At 41.3% G+C, this 15,172-nt stretch overlaps 1 long non-coding RNA gene and 1 pseudogene across 1 annotated transcript in view; one reads left to right on the top strand and one right to left on the bottom strand.

The window, feature by feature from the left end:
• LOC138851236 (uncharacterized) overlaps positions 1-2,719 on the bottom strand; it is a 28,747-nt gene extending 26,028 nt beyond the window's left edge. The window contains exons 1-2 of the long non-coding RNA XR_011391080.1: positions 2,556-2,719; positions 2,297-2,404 (exon numbers count right to left, since the gene is read on the bottom strand). This is a non-coding gene — a long non-coding RNA (uncharacterized lncRNA). The remainder of the gene's footprint in view (positions 1-2,296; positions 2,405-2,555) is intronic.
• LOC128705972 (CDP-diacylglycerol--glycerol-3-phosphate 3-phosphatidyltransferase, mitochondrial-like) overlaps positions 1-15,172 on the top strand; it is a 111,072-nt pseudogene that overhangs the window by 65,849 nt on the left and 30,051 nt on the right.

The raw sequence follows: 15,172 nt of genomic DNA, 5'->3' as shown, positions 1-15,172 counted from the left end.
AATGTCACTAGGACCAGCTGACTGTGGTGCAGCAACAGCTGACCATGGTGCAGCAACAGCTGACTTTGGTGCAGCAACAGCTGACTGTGGTGCAGCAACAGATGACCATGGTGCAGCAACAGCTGACTTTGGTGCAGCAGCAGCTGACTGTGATGCAGCAGCAGCTCACCATGGTGCAACAGCAGCTCACCGTGGTTCAGCAACAGCTGACTGGTGCAGCAACAGCTGACCATGGTGCAGCAACAGCTGACCGTGGTGCAGCAACAGCTAACCGTGGTGCAGCAACAGCCGACTGTGGTGCAGCAGCAGCTGACTGTGGTATGATAGTACATATTTCTCACCCTTTTTACCACAGGGTTGGCACTAGAAGCTGCTTTCTTTGGGCCCATGGTGGCTTATTTAGCAGTTACAATCACTATAAACAATGGAATAATACAAAATGTATCGAATGTATGCATGCAACCAGCCACCCTGGCTTGTAAACAATAACGGCAGTCCAGCTGAGGCGCTCAGGCTAGACGGACAGGTTCGGGATGAGTCATGTTGGTCAGAAACAGCTGAGGGTGGTACAGCAGCAGCTGACTGTGGTGCAGCAGCAGCTGACCGTGGTGCAGCAGCAGCTGACCATGGTGCAGCAGCAGCTCACTGTGGTTCAGCAACAGCTGACTGGTGCAGCAACAGCTGACCGTGGTGCAGCAGCAGCTGACGGTGGTGCAGCAGCAGCTGACCGTGGTGCAACAGCAGCTGACCATGGTTCAGCAACAGCTGACTGTGGTGCAGCAGCAGCTGACCGTGGTGCAGCAACAGCTGACGGTGGTGCAGCAGCAGCTGACTGTGGTGCAGCAGCAGCTGACGGAGGTGCAGCAGCAGATCGTGGTGCAGCAGGAGCTCACTGTGGTGCAGCAGCAGCTGACTGTGGTTCAGCAACAGCTGACTGTAATGCAGCAGCAGCTGACCATTGTGCAGCAGCAGCTGACTGTGATGCAGCAACAGCTGACCATGGTGCAGCAACAGCTGACCATGTTGCAGCAGCAACTGACCGTGGTATGATAGTACGTATTTCCCACCCTTTTTACATATGATCGCTTGAAAGATGGTATCTCCTGCTATCTGTTTTTCGTTTATCCACACCAATAACAGTCTCTCAACATCTTTGAGTACTTGTGATCTCTGTTTCGAAAACAAACTTGCACCTTTTGCAAGAACCCCTTCCTTGATTGCTGTTTTCTTGGCCACAATAGTAGCGATGGTTGATTGGGGTTTGGTATACAACCTGGCCAGCTCCGGGACACGCACTCCACTTTCATACTTAGCAATTATCTCTTTCTTCATTTCCATAGTAATTTTCATCTTTTTTACTGCACGGTTAGCACTAGAAGCTTTCTTTGGGCCCATGATGACTTATTTTGCAGGTACAATCACTAAAAACGCTGTGATAATATGAAATATTCTGATTGTATGTGTGGATGCGACCGCACTGGCTGGCTTGTAAACACTGGCACCCATGGGGCAGCTGAGGCGTGCTCAGGCCACATGTGGGACGCGTCTCGGACGAATCGCGTGAGGTGAGGCAAAATTTTTGCGTTAAAATGTATTGTGTGGTGGATTTAACCTAAGGTGATGCCATTGTATGGTGGGGGTCCACTGTATTTCACCATTTTTTATATGCAGAAGTACAATGCTTACATGACAGTAGAGATGTCGTATTTAAGAGCAATGCGTGGTGCTAATATTATGCAGACTATACGGAGTTGGGAGATTAGGAAGAGGTGTAAAGTTACCAAAAGTATTATTTAGAAGCCTGAGGATGAAAAAATAGGATGACAAGGAGGGTGAATAAATATGGAGTACAGGGAAGGAGGTTGTCCTAGGAAATGTCTGAGGGAGGGGAGGGGAAAGGAGGTTTTGAGTGCTAGGTGCTTGTGTGTAGATAGGAGTGGATGAAAGTGGTTTTTATGAAGGGATTCAAGAAAAACCGGTTAGTTGGAATCCTGAAGGTAGGAAGTACAGTGCCTGCATTCTGAAGAAGGGATGGGGATGTTGCAGTATGAAGGGTCATCTGAACTGTGATGTTGGTGCCTTTCTGGCAAGACAGTGACTAAGTGATAGTGAAATTATTTTCTTTGTCAGGCTACACTACCTCAATGGGAGACAGCCAGTGTTAAAAAAATTACAGGTATACATGTATTCTGGCAGTAACTAAATGAAGTTAATGAATATTTTAATCAGTTTAAATAGCATACAATGGATTATAAAGAATTTACTTAGTATTTAGCTTCATAAACTTAAGCCTAACCTTAATTCCTGCAGCAGTAAGTGAGTTGGCCAGACCATCTGCCAGAGGGTCCTCTGGCCCTATGACCACCACACTGACTTTACAATCATTGCATACACCAACAACTGCCTGGAAAACCCAATAAAAATTTAGGCACAATACAGTAACATATCTATCACAGTCCCATAATAGTGGTCACCAAAATTACCACATTCCACAGTATAAACACTTTTAACAATGCATCTGTACATTAGCAATGTTCAAGTTTTATATGCCTTACTTGGTGATCCTTGATGTTGAGGGAAATGTTGGTGGCATTGGGAGTGGTTTAAGTGCCAGCATTACCCAGGGCAATGAGGACAGATGACACTGCAGGAGAGGCAGCCAGGGCAGCAGCTAGAGCATCCTCCCTACCACCGGAACCCAACGCCAACACCACACTCATCTGAAAGTAAAAGTAACATTGGTAAACAGCAATCTTCCAAGAGGGTTAAAAATGACAAAATTAAATGAATATGCCTGGAGTCCTCGATCATCAAACTATCCAACACCATTACTCAGAACAGTGACATTCACCTTGGCCACACTCAACTTAAAACATAATGGTTAATGGGGTTGAAAGCCATTTGACTACACTAGGATCATCAAAGTTGGACATAACTTTATCACCACCTAGCAAAAATACTTTAATCCCTAAAACATGGATTGAAGTAAACTCCTAGGTGAATATATATACAGTATACATATTTGCAGAAAGAAATACATCTGCCCCCTATGGCTGAATTTCCTGACCTCAAACACTGATCATTGTTCTCATGCTTTCCAGGTACTGTATTATACTCTATTGTACTTGAAGACCCTAGTGGAAGGAATGATGTACCAATAAAGGCTTCTTGTAGTTTAATGTCTTCTTACCACCTGTACCATTAACACCAACTGTACCACTGACACCACCTGTACCACTGATGTGTACCACTGACACCAACTCTACCACTGACACCACCTGCCGTCTACACCCCGGCACAATTTTTTTCTTAGCTAAATTGTTATTTTGGAAAATATTAAAAATACATTTAGTCTTAAGAGGTGCATCATACCAGGGCCAATCAACGGTTAATATTGCAGCTCCTGGCCCATCACAGCGAACGTAAAGAGATTAATTGTATGTAAAGAAAGTCGAGTTAGTCCTACAGCTACCCCTGGCAAAGTAAGGTTACACTAGGTTAGATACATTTATTAAGATACAGGTACATGCAAGGGCAATTATTATATATAGTAACATGTGTATATTACCCAGGATAACCCAAAAAATCAAAGTGACTTATTTCCATTAAATCTGCATAATATAAACCAGTGTTCATGGCAAAATGAACCTAATATTGAACATTTTTGGGTTTAAATGACGGTTAATTGTAACCATATCAAGTTTTATTAAAATGACGTTGTTAAGAGTACCTTAATAATTGAAAAAAACTGACAACGCAATTATTTTATATTTACGATGAAGTGCTAAACCCTTAGGGGTCATATAGCACCTGGGAAATATAATACCAGGTTTGATCCGAGGGATGGCAATGTAGCTCCAGGTCATTGGATCAAAGCACTGCTAATCAAACTTACCTTGAATCACTTGTGAGAAAATTTGTCTGGACTGCCTCCATGTGAGTTGTCTACCCTGGCAAGCTGTGTTGTCTACCCTGGCAAGCTGTGTTGACACCTAGCTCTGAGGTGGGTACCTCAGCCTCACAAGTTGTCTACCCTGGCAAGCTGTGTTGACACCTAGCTCTGAGGTAGGTACCTCAGCCTCACATGATGTCTACCCTGGCAAGCTGTGTTGACACCTAGCTCTGAGCCTCACAAGTTGTCTACCCTGGCAAGCTGTGTTGACACCTAGCTCTGAGGTAGGTACCTCAGCCTCACATGTTGTCTACCCTGGCAAGCTGTGTTGACACCTAGCTCTGAGGTGGGTACCTCAGCCTCACAAGTTGTCTACCCTGGCAAGCTGTGTTGACACCTAGCTCTGAGGTGGGTACCTCAGCCTCACAAGTTGTCTACCCTGGCAAGCTGTGTTGACACCTAGCTCTGAGGTGGGTACCTCAGCCTCACAAGTTGTCTACCCTGGCAAGCTGTGTTGACACCTAGCTCTGAGGTAGGTACCTCAGCCTCACATGTTGTCTACCCTGGCAAGCTGTGTTGACACCTAGCTCTGAGGTGGGTACCTCAGCCTCACAAGTTGTCTACCCTGGAAAGCTGTGTTGACACTGAGCTCTGAGGTGGGTACCTCAGCCTCACAAGTTGTCTACCCTGGCAAGCTGTGTTAACACCGAGCTCTGAGGTCGGTACCTCAGCCTCCCAAGTGGCTTATAAGACAGATTTCCATAAATGACTGATGTTGCAAGAAAATCTCGCCTGCATGCATGTATAAAGGACTAACTTACTTGGTGTTGGAGAATCTATTCTGGTCTTCAACCTGCCTAAGCTTAGCCCCTCTGGACTTGCCCTCAGAACCAATTGCAACCGAGAGCCTTAATTCCTGCAATATTCAGTTGGTATTAGTGACCTGCACCTCAGAAATTCCTGTTTCCACGGTGGGTGTGAATCCCCTAGACTACTATGCAGAGAGTGACACTGGCTTCTAGGCTGACAAGATTATTATTATTATAATCAAGGGGGAAGCGCTAAACCCGGAGGATTATACAGCACCTGGGGGGATGTGGAAGGCATTCAGGCTTAATTCGGGGAACTGGAGCACAGATCCAATCCCCTAAATCAAGAGCCCCTCACCAACATCAATAGGCTGACAAGAGATGCTGGTACGTACTGGTCATGAACTGCCGCCTGTACAAGGCCCACAGCTCAACTCACTCTCAAATTCCCCCCAGAGACTGGCCTGAACTGAGTGACAAAGGGAGGTCTTGTCTTACTGTATGGTCCTGACAGAGGAGGTCATCTACGGTACGTCGAGGTGCCTCCACCAGATTTCCCCAGGTCTAGTATATGAAGACACGTGGTGGCACCGCCTGCTGATCATGGCACTTGTTGCTCAGATGGTGTCTGGTCTTAGAAGAAAGGGTACTGTGGTCTCAGACCGGTGCCCCAGTATTCAAACTTGGGCTGTCAGTTCTCCCTGGCTAACATAACCTAGTGTTTGCCTACATTATCTGCCTATTACTACCTACGTTAAGGTCTTAGGTCTACATTATTATTATCTACATTTGCCTCAATAGTCCTAATATTAGTGTACTAACAGTATAAACTACCTACCTCTTCCTTGAAGGGTATGTTGAAGATATTGGCCTTACCAGCTATGTTTATATAAATATAGGAAACACTTAGCTGATAAATGACAGCAAATCGTCTACACAGCCGCCCCTGCAGATGAGGTCTAGAAGCTGTCGAAACCATCTCAACATGGGCTGTTAAGAGATACAATTTGTAAGTATAAATTACCCCTAGGGGGTGTTATGTCAGCATATTTCATTCGATGATGGCTGACGAAATACCTACTTGTTTGGACTCAAAGGTCCACACCTTACTGCCGATTATAGGTTGATTACAAACTCCTTGTGACTCAAGAATTGCGCAATCCCCCGATCTACAAGAAATTCGTAACATACCTTGCTCTTTGTAACGTGAGCTATGGTGTTCTCAACACCTTCGACAGGTATCGGTGACTTGATAGAAGCTGAAGTGTCCTTGGATGTCCACGTCTTCCATTGTCTAGGAAACGCACACTGGTACACTATGTTCCACAAGATTTGTCTTTATTGTTCACAATGTATCACAAGAGAAGCTGATCACACTTCTCTTAAGTGTTTATTGTGTTTGAGACACTTGTTCACACTAACGCACAGATCAGTATCCTGGCATCAGTGTCACTCTCCCTAGAGTCAAAGATAGTCTGGCGACGCCACACCACCCCAAGTCGTCACTGCCCTAGCACAAAAAAAAAACGCTGACCTAGTACCTTGCATCCTTGTCACCTCCTCGATGAAGCAAAGCAGAATGTTTGTTTCTTGTTGTCTCAAGCATAGACAACAATGTACACTATCTTTACTATGGTAATAAAGTGGGAGCAGGATTTTCCTTAATTGTCCTGCTAAATAAGAGATGTACTATCTCTTATAAAAATACACTTTGCAACACCGCTGCAAGGAGCAGAGGTCACTTGACTACGTGGCATAGCATCTGTGATCAATTACTCACTCTAGCAGTAAACAAGACGCTCGCCCCTTCTGAGAGGGCTTGGCCCCTCAGGGCTGAAAGGGCTGAAGGGGGCTGATACCCCCCTCCTGGAGAAAATTTCTCCACACTGGGGAACGGCAGAGGTTCGCTGCAGGTGAACTATTCATCACTTAACATTAATTCAATTTTCTCACTCGCCACCACTGCTGCTTGTCTTTTCTGAACAGCTTTAGTCTGTGTGGTTTCTGGAGAATCACTAATTTTGTTTTCAACACTGTGTAATTCTAACGGCACTAGTTTATTTATTGTCTGCTTATTCACTACACCTTTGCTCAAAACATCAACTGTCCTGATGATTCCATTTGCATCAGGATATATGGTCACAATTTTTCCAAGTGGCCATTGGGACCTCAGACCATCATTGTCAATAATCACTATGTCACCAGGTCTTAAGGACTTATGATTTTCAGGAACACCAGCTCCATAGAAGTGTTCTCTCAATGAGGTGAGATAGTCTTCTCGCCAAATTTGCTCCCAAAGTTCAATCACTTTATTAAGGTGTTTGAATTTACATCTGAGTTGCTCAGGTTCGAAATAAGTAGGATCCTCTATGATTTCTTTATCATTCATGGGAGGAACAGGTTCGAGCCTTCTGCCATGGAGTAAATGAGATGGACTTAACACTTCTAAATTGTCCAGATCATCGGTAACATAAGTTAGAGGTCTGTTGTTGACTCTATTTTCTATTTCAGTCACAGCTGTACGGAATTCTTCTAAGTCGATTCTTTGACGATAAAGAGTCTTCCTTAAACAACGTTTTACAATGCCAATCATTCTTTCATAAATCCGCCGTGCCATGGAGATTTAGGAGGAATGTATCTCCAACGACAACTGCGTTGATTCAGCATCTGTTGTACTTCTGGTTGATCAAAGATCTTGCTTATATAAGCAGCACCAGCAACAAAGTTCGTTGCATTATCTGAAATCATCAGTCTGGGACATGCCCTTCTGGCTGCAAACCTTCTGAATAATTTGATAAAGGTTTCAGCAGACATGTCAGTGGCTACTTCTAGATGTACTGCTCTAGTTGTAGCACAAGTGAACAAACAGATGTACACCTTGATGGGAACTTTGTCAACTGTTTTGGTTAAAATTATTGGTCCAGTGTAATCTACACCTGTCACCTCAAATGGAGTGATATGACAAACTCTTTCAGAGGGATATGGAGGTGGACCTGGATACTGACATACTCGCATATCATAGTGATGACAAGTAATACAGTCCTTTATTTGTTTTTTCACACTTTGTTGACCTTGAGGTATCCAGTAGGACTGTCGTATATGACAAAGTGTGTCAGCTACCCCACCATGTAACACGTTACTGTGGGCGTTTTGCACAATCAGTTTTGTTAGCCAATGATTCTTGGGGATCAATATTGGATGTATGGCTTCTTTAGGTAGTGAAGAATTATGAATTCTTCCTCGACATCTTATAATCTTTTCTGAGTCGAGATAAAGTCCTAAAGAATTAATCATAACAGGTTTCTTTGGGGATTTATCTTGTGTTTCTAGAAATTTATATTCTGTAGAGAAAACGTCTTTCTGTATTAGTTTCACCCAGTATTTAATGGGTTCAAGACATTCATAATCAGGTTTTATTCCTTTAATGAATTTAAAGACAAGAGCTGTAACTCTTAAGAGTTTACCCAAAGATGAGTATTTAGATCAATCAATGACTATTTCTGTTGTGTCTGCAGTATTTACACAACTTATTTCTGTTGTGTTCAAGCAGACTGTTTCTTCTGGCATAATGTGAGCTTTTTGCTGAGGCCAGTTATTTTCATCAGAGAGCCAGTTTGGTCCGTGGAGCCATAATTTATTATCCACAAATTTCTTGAGTGGGACACCACGTGACAACATGTCAGCTGGATTCTCTTGGGTAGAGACGTGGAGAAAGAGATAATCTCTCTGCATCTCTTTTATTTCTGCTACTCTGTTCTGTACATAGACCAACTTACTCTTATTATTTCTTAACCACTGGAGAACTGCCTCATTATCACTCCAGATCACGTTTTTTTCAATAGTGAGATGATCAAGTACTTTGTTGAGATAGACAGCTAATTTTGTACCTACATAGAGTGCTGTCAGTTCCAAATGTGGTACTGTTCTGACCTTCAAGGGTGCTACCCTGGCCTTTGAAGTAATTAGTGTACTTCCTTCAGCATTACTCATGTAAGCTACAGCGCCATAACCTCTGGTTGACGCATCACAGAACACATGTAATGTGTACTTGTTTCCCTCTTGACCTATTTGTCTGGGAAATTTAATTTGATGAAGTTGCTTAAACTCCTTGGATATTTCATCCCATGCTTGACTCATTTCTAGAGGTAAGTTTTCATCCCATCCAATTTTGAGTTTCCATGCATCTTGCATAAGCATTTTACCCTTTATGGTAATTGGTGAGACGAGTCCTAGAGGATCAAAACATTGTGATACCTCTGACAGTAAACTACGTTTAGTGAGTGTACTGCATGATTTATTGTTTATCCTTTTGAGACTCAAAGTATCTTCCTGTGTGTTCCAATTAAGTCCCAGCATATTGCTGCAATCAGGAATTTCAGTTTCAGGGAAATCTTCTTTGATAAGTTCCCTTAATTGCTTTGAATTTGTATTCCACATCCTTAGAGGCATATTTGCTTCTTTCATCTCCTTGTTAGCTTCTCTGTATAAGGATTTCAAATCATCCTCTTTATTCACAGTACCTTGAAGATTGTCCATATAGAAACTTTTCTTTAAGATTTCTTTGAAGGGACTTTCAGATTTCTTCAAATGTGTATTTAGAGTAGCTTCTAGTAAGAATGGAGAGGATGTTGCACCAAATAATACTGATTTGAAGCGATAAGTTTTCACAGGACTTTGAGGATCATGTGGATTTTCAGGCCACAAGAATCGAGTATAATCTCTATCTATTTCTTGTAGTCCTACTCTTAAGAAAGCCTTGGAAATATCAGCCGTGTAGGCATATGGGTTTGTGCGAAATTTCATAAGCACGTCTCCAAGCTTCTCAGTTAGTGAGGGTCCGGTCATCAGACAGTCATTAAGACTTGCTACATCTTTATTTGCACGTGCGCTGCAATTATATACAACACGTAGTGGAGTGGTTTCAGAATCTTTTCTGACTCCATGGTGCGGGAGATAATGAGCGTTTGTCTTCAACTTATCTTCGACTATTTCCTCAATGAATTTATTGTCCAACTGTTCTTGTATGATATTATCATAGACAGTCAGTAGCTCTGGATTCTTCCTGAGCTCATGTATTTGTGCTTTCATCTGTCCGAAAGCCATGCGATAATTGCTAGGCAGATGTGGTGGATTTAATTTCCATGGTAACCTAACCCAATACTGTCCATCTTTATATTTGACAGTGTCCAAATATTGGTTATAAGTCTGAGACTCTTGTGGGCTTGGTTTATTTACATCAATACCTATCGCATCTAAATTCCACAACTTATCAACTGGTTCATTCATTTCTTCCAGTAATGATAATTTTTGCTGTGGTACATGATCAGCGGTTATTCTCGTAACTAGTACATTTTCCACTGAATCAATATCAGCTTCTTTCCCACTTTGAGAGGGAATGGGACCACATATCATGTGGCCTCCTGCTGTTTTCAGCAAGTGAACATCATGTTTACTTACTATATTTTGCACATAACAGTGATAATAATCACTTCCAATGATTAAATCAATTGGACTAATTGTGTCCGTCTGTATGTCAGGACAGGCTAACTTGACCTTAGCTGCTTTCAGTGCTGCAACTGTTTCTTTTAATCCCTGGATCTGCACAGACTTAGGCAAATCATCTACTACCACAGTTTCTACTGTCTTTTTCCTGTTTCCTAGACCAACAGTGATTCTGGCTAGGCCATATGTCTGTTTACCAGAATTGTGGAAAAACCCAGCTATATCTAACTGTATTTTGGCATAGGGTTGTTTATTCAGTTTCTGCAACACTGTTCTTCTTATGAAGGACCTTTGTGAGCCTTGATCAAATAATGTTAGCACATTGGTTTTGTGTAATTTATTAGATAACTCAACTCGAGCTATCGGGAGAGCAGTTGCTTTAAACTTATCTCTCACATTTAATGCTGTTGCTTGTTGACTTCCTGATTCTGTGGAAGTCTGCTGCTGTTCAGCAAAAGTATTTGGGCATAATGCTGTATGATGCATACCCTTACATTTAAAACACTTCTTCAGTGAGCATTTACCTCCCTTGTGTTCACCTAAACACTTGATGCACCTTTTCAGCTGATGAACACGTTGTTTACGTGCCTCCATTGATGTGTATTGAATACAATACTGTGCCCAATGTGTTCCATCACAAAGTACACATTTTGGAGTACGTTTATGTATGACAGTCTGTTTACTGTCTGTTGTATTCACAGTTTGATAAGTGCCTATATGGGATTTCCCATTATGTGGTTTAGTGGGAGTAGTTATACTCTTTTTATACTGAGTTGAAGGTTTATTATCCACCAGATTTGTGTATTTTTCATCTTGTCTCGTTGCTTGCGTGCATGAAACTATTGTTTGTAAACCATTGCTAATTTCTTCACAAGTGAAATAGCGTTTATTGAACATAATATTTAATCATTCATTAGTTTTTGGTGACAACTTATCTTGTACAATACCACTGATAAACCAATCACATTGTCTTAGGTCATATTTAGCATCTAGAGATCTGAGACTATTGTCTAATGTAATTCTAAATGCCTGTAAGTCTGAAAAACAATGTTTGGGTGGCTTCAAGCTTGATATTAAGACTGCATGTCTAACTCTAGCCTTGTCAGCATCGAAGTAATTGTCTGCTAAGACACGTAAGGCTATTTGATAATTACCTTTAACCACCGGAAATGACTTAATTAGTTCATAGGGTTCTCCCTTCACAAGACATTTAAGGTAATTGAACTTGGCAATCTCATCTATGTCAGTTCGTGAATTTACTATGGATTGAAAACCACTAATGAATTCTTCATAATTATGACCTTGGAAAATAGGTAATGACAATGTAGGTAAGCTTGGTAATGGGACACTTGTTGTTGTTACAGGTGTAACAGGTGGTTGCCCACTAGTTATAGTAGGTCTCTGTGACAGAGTTTTGCGGCAGATAGCTTGTACTCCTGTCCACCTTAATTGTTGATCACTAAAAGTATCCAAAACATTTTTAATTTCATCCTCAGATGGATCTGATTCAAGAAATTTATTTTCATAATGTGTATAGTCTGAATTAATTATTTCCAGACGTTGTGTAAATAATTCAAACTTGACCTCAAGATCATCAAAATCTATGTTTGTATCTTGAGTTAATCCTATACAGACTGAAATTAGATTTTCTAATTGTGTAATCTTAGTCTGTAAAGACTGAAACTGAGTTTTCAAACAAGCCATTTTAATGGTATACTGAAAATTCTAGCACCACACTTAGAGTGTTTAAAAAACACTGTACTGCTATAAACAGCTGAGTTTTTGTTATGCTTAAGTCAGCAATAATCGAGTCAGACACTACTGACCCACTAAGCTTAACCTCAGGGTCAATGACCATGAAGGGTACACCGTACATGTGGCTGGTGTTTATGGCTTAGAGTTTGCTGTGTCAGCCTGACCACGATGATTAATCGTAAATAACGTTATACACTTCATTCACTATACACTATAAATGTCACTGTATAACTGTAAATCACACGTGAATATTACTTACACATATAAATTCCACTGTTAATATATATTTGAAAGCTTACACTTTATATATAAGTTCCTTTAATATAACAGGTAGATCTATAAGAAACAAACTTTAACACAATCTTGTCTCTTAATTTCTGTCTATAAACATTATAAACACTATGTGTATATATACACTCAGACAAACAACATCACTTGGGTTGTTGTCTTAATCAGCAATTTCTCCAGATTGGAGCAGTGGGTGCAGGGTGTAGGTGAGTCACCCAGCTCCCGTTTTCTTTGGGTGTCCGCTGGGTGAGCGCCCGTTTTCTTTTGGGTGAACGCTGGGTGAGCGCCCGTTTTCTTTTGGCTGCCCATTCTCTGTGATTGAGTCTGGAGGGACTCATTTATAATGATTTATATTGTAAAACACTAGTTTTACAGCTTTTTTCGAAGGACCTTGGCTCATAGGTTATTTGTACACTGTGGTACAACATATTTGGACCACAGTGTGGTCTTTATTCTGTTCGAGCACGATCAAATTCTGTTGACGCCCCTGCAGACGAGGTCTAGAAGCTGTCGAAACCATCTCAACATGGGCTGTTAAGAGATACAATTTGTAAGTATAAATTACCCCTAGGGGGTGTTATGTCAGCATATTTCATTCGATGATGGCTGACGAAATACCTACTTGTTTGGACTCAAAGGTCCACACCTTACTGCCGATTATAGGTTGATTAGAAACTCCTTGTGACTCAAGAATTGCGCAATCCCCCGATCTACAAGAAATTCGTAACATACCTTGCTGTTTGTAACGTGAGCTATGGTGTTCTCAACACCTTCAACAGGTATCGGTGACTTGATAGAAGCTGAAGTGTCCTTGGATGTCCACGTCTTCCATTGTCTAGGAAACGCACACTGGTACACTATGTTCCACAAGATTTGTCTTTATTGTTCACAATGTATCACAAGAGAAGCTGATCACACTTCTCTTAAGTGTTTATTGTGTTTGAGACACTTGTTCACACTAACGCACAGATCAGTATCCTGGCATCAGTGTCACTCTCCCTAGAGTCAAAGATAGTCTGGCGATGCCACACCGCCCCAAGTCGTCACTGCCCTAGCACAAAAAAAAAAAAACGCTGACCTAGTACCTTGCATCCTTGTCACCTCCTCGATGAAGCAAAGCAGAATGTTTGTTTCTTGTTGTCTCAAGCATAGACAACAATGTACACTATCTTTACTATGGTAATAAAGTGGGAGCAGGATTTTCCTTAATTGTCCTGCTAAATAAGAGATGTACTATCTCTTATAAAAATACACTTTGCAACACCGCTGCAAGGAGCAGAGGTCACTTGATTACGTGGCATAGCATCTGTGATCAATTACTCACTCTAGCAGTAAACAAGACGCTCGCCCCTTCTGAGAGGGCTTGGCCCCTCAGGGCTGAAAGGGCTGAAGGGGGCTGATACCCCCCTCCTGGAGAAAATTTCTCCACAGGGTAAATCTATCAATTAAGAAGTACCTCCCAACCACCTTCGCCAACCCAGGTGTGTGTGTGTTTTGGGTGCAGTCAGGCAATTTTCCACACGCTCTCAAAAAAAATTGAAGAATTATGGAAATTGAGTTATTTATACCAAAAAATAGCTTAACTCTTTGGCAACACAATGGTACCAGAATGAATGTTCTACGACGTTTCTACAAGAAATTATAGTCATTTATATCAGGTATGGTGACGGCGATGTGGGTAGCGAGTCTGCTCACAGCTCATATATTTTTTGGAATTTTTTCCTTGTTTTTTATCTCTTTTTCTTGCATTATTCTTTCTAATATAATAACTGACTATTTGGCATCATAAAACAGAAGGCGGAGCTTATCCGTAGACTTAGAGCCAACCAGGCACCATATGGGAACGCTCAGCTCCAGAAAGTGCCAGGAGAAATCACTTCATTATTACGCATATATCAGCTTATATATCAACTCTACGGCTTATTTATCTATCAGAATTGATCTAATATGATATAATAAACACTATAAATAACATACAAACATGTTATATACTCTAGAGTGAATAAAATAAGCCTTAATATGGCGAGAGACCATCGGGAATATTTCGATATAAATGAGTTATTCCTCTCATGCCGTATTCTTTGGTCTCTAAGTAAGAGAAAACGGTGTTTTGAAGAGGATAACTGCACTAGAACATCAGTTTACTAAGAAATACACCCAAACAAACGCGATTTTCGCGGAAAAAAAAAATTTCGAGACGGCGGTCCGGCCGGTGTTCCAGGCCAATATCTCGGAAGTAACTTATTCACCTCTGGTACATCGTTCTGCCTTTATTACTTAATTAAATGGAATAATATTCACAGAAATTGTAGAATAATGATATCTCTAATTAAGATTGCTCAATTTTTGGAAATATTCCAAATACTTTGTAATTTATGGGGGGATAAAGGGCAGATTTTTTGCAACATTCCAAGAACTAACAAACTTTATTTTTTGTGAAATAAATATAAGTTATTTTAGAGGACAGGTAGCTTATATAATTCGTATAAGCATTGTTCTCTTGGCACCAAGTGTCCAAACAACCTTACGTCGTCCCATATAGGACAAGCAACCTGCCAAAGGGCATTTTCAGTAAATCAGTCCTTTTTCAGTCTTTTCTCAGTTGTTGTTTGAGATATATTTTTGATAAATATTTTCAAGAAAGAGTGAAAACACTTTGTCTTGTGCACCAAAACTGGAGGAAATCAGACCGTAAACAAAAGAGCTACAATTTTTTGACCGCCACCCAACCCAGCCGATCATCGCTGCCTGATGGCATCTTTGTATGATGTATCTGTCCTGTGGAACTTTAGGGCCGAATAAATTTCCAATTATAATAATATCTTTATTTACTTCAAGTACATGTACATAGCATACAGACCTAGTTGACATCAGTGACACACTAGTATATAGAAAACCGCTTGATATGCTGAGCATATTGGTCAAA

This window comes from Cherax quadricarinatus, unplaced genomic scaffold (genome assembly GCF_038502225.1).
Source record: "Cherax quadricarinatus isolate ZL_2023a unplaced genomic scaffold, ASM3850222v1 Contig154, whole genome shotgun sequence".
NCBI classification, from domain to species: domain Eukaryota; kingdom Metazoa; phylum Arthropoda; class Malacostraca; order Decapoda; family Parastacidae; genus Cherax; species Cherax quadricarinatus.
Note: the sequence above shows the minus strand (reverse complement) of the source record. Positions and strands in the feature narration are given on the sequence as shown.